A 2,612-nucleotide genomic window follows, 5' to 3' on the forward strand; every position below is an offset into this window, starting at 1 on the left:
TCTTTGTCATCCTCGATTTATTCATGGTCTGTTGTGACATCTCTGTGATTTATCTGTCAAAACTTTTTTTTTCTAAAACAAAACGTTTTCTGAAACCTACTTAAAAACCATTTTTCTAAATCTTTCTTAATTGTTTAAATGGCCGGTTATAACCTACAACCATTCGATGGTAAAAGTGATTTTTCAATCTAGCAACAGAAAATGAAGGGAATTTTGATTCAACAAAGAGTTTTTAAAGCCATTGATGGCAATTATTTGGAAAATGTTTCTGAAGAGAAAATACAAGATAATGATGAATTTGCTTACTCTTCAATTATTTTGAACTTATCTAACACGGTTTTACGTAAAGTTGGTAAACAAAATTCTTCTAGAGATTTATGGGATAAACTTGAAGAGCTTTATACTGAGACATCTTTACCTAGCAAACTGTTTTTATTGGATAAACTCACTGGTGACAAAAACATTGATGAATATTCTCCAATTGTTTTACTGAATGCTATTCTTGAATCATACTCTGATGTTAAATCTGCTATTAAGTATGGTAGAGATTCTGTTAATCTTGAAACTGTTGTGAATGGACTTAAGAGTAAGGAGATGGACCTTAGGGCTAATAAACCTAGTCAAAACCAACACGAGGTGAATTCGGTTAGGGGAAGATCTAAGTTTAGAAACTCTAGATATAATAACAGAAGCAAAAGTAGGAGTAAGAGTAGAAATGGATATCGGAATAAATCTAGACCTAGAGAGAACTTTAATAATGATGACGAAACCAGAGAGAGACGTTGTTATAACTGTGGTATAAAAGGACACTACATTAAGGACTGTAGAAAACCTAGAAAGGATAATCGAGATAGATATGAAGAAAAAGAAAAGGCTAATAACGTTTCTGATGAGAATAATGGTGAAGTTTTTATTGTGTGTGAAGCAAACTCTGTGAATTCCTTTGATATGCGTGAATGGTTGATCGATTCTGGCTGCACATTTCATATGAGTCCTTTCAAAGATATCTTCACTAATCTGCGATATGAGCATGCTGGTTTTGTTTCTATGGCTAATGAGAAAAGATGTGAAATTGAAGGTCTTGGTGACATTTCTTTGTGTTTTAAAGATGGCTATAAAATGACTTTGAAAAATGTCAGATATGTTCCTGATTTGAGCCATAATCTTATTTCCTATGCCGCATTAGAGGAAGATGGTCTTGAGGGTAGATGGGGCAAAGGCCTCATGAAATCATGAAGGGTCCATTAGTTGTTTTCAAAGCTGAACGAAAGCGTAATCTTTATATATGCACTGTTTTCTATGACTATCTTGTTGCATCTGTTTCTGAATGTGATTCAACTACTTTATGGCATAAGAGACTTGGTCATATTAGTCAAAAGGGTCTTGATTTTTTGAGAGAAGATGGCATTTTGAATGAGAACATTGAAAAATTGGGTTTCTGTGATGATTGTGTACTTGGTAAACATCATAAAGTGCATTTCCCTGCTTCACCCTCCCCAAATCCCTCCATGTCTACTTGCATTCTTGATTATGTGCATGTTGATATTTGGGGACCTTCAATTGTGCCTACTCATGGTGGTAATCGATATTTCTTATCTATCATTGATAATTTTTGTAGAAAAGTTTTCGTCTTCTTAATGAAGCACAAATCTGAAGTGTTTGAAAAGTTTGAAAAATGGAAAGTCTTAGTTGAAAACCAAACTGAAAAAAGGTTGAAATCTCTTCGTACTGATAATGGTTTGGAATTTTGTAATCAAAGCTTTTTTGAAATGTGTGATAAACATGGCATAAAGAGGTATAAAACCAACCCCTATACCTCCCCAACAAAATTGTATTGCTGAAAGAATGAATCGCACTTTACTTGATAAAGTTAGATGCTTACTTGTGAGTTCTGGTTTACCAAAAACGTTTTGGGGTGAGCCTGTTCTTACTGCTGCTCACTTGATTAATATGTCTCCTTCTGTGCCATTACTTGGTAAAACTCCTGAACATGTTTGGACTGGTAAAATTCCTGACTTATATGCATTACGTGTCTTTGGATGTTCTGCTTTTGTGCATCAATATGTTGATAAGTTAGAACCTAGGGCCATAAAATGTGTTTTTATTGGTTATCCTATGGGGGTTAAGGGGTATCTTTTTATTGGTTATCCTATGGGGGTTAAGGGGTATCGCCTTTGGGTACGTAGTCAACCCGGTTTTAAGGTTCTAATTAGCAGAGACGTAACATTAAATGAAAACGAAATGCCTTGTTTAGAGAAAACTCAAACACTAGAAAAAGAGAAAACCTTTATTAAGATGGAGAATAATCTAGGGGATAACCAACAGGAGGAGAATTAGAAAACATATTAGAAACTGAACCTGAGAATGAGACTGAAAATGCAGAAAATCCTGAACCAAACCCATTAGAAAACTACCAACTTGCTAGGGACAGAAATAGAAGACAAATTAGCGCTCCAATGAAACTTAGAGATTTTGAAACTGCCCTAAATATTGAGATGACTGAACCTACTAGCATAGATGAGGCTATAAAATCCAAACAGTGGCTTAGTGCCATGAATGAAGAAATGAAGTCATTAAAGGAAAACAAAACTTGGGTTTTAGTTCCCAAACCA

This window comes from Sesamum indicum, linkage group LG9 (assembly GCF_000512975.1).
Source record: "Sesamum indicum cultivar Zhongzhi No. 13 linkage group LG9, S_indicum_v1.0, whole genome shotgun sequence".
Classification (NCBI taxonomy): Eukaryota; Viridiplantae; Streptophyta; class Magnoliopsida; order Lamiales; family Pedaliaceae; genus Sesamum; species Sesamum indicum.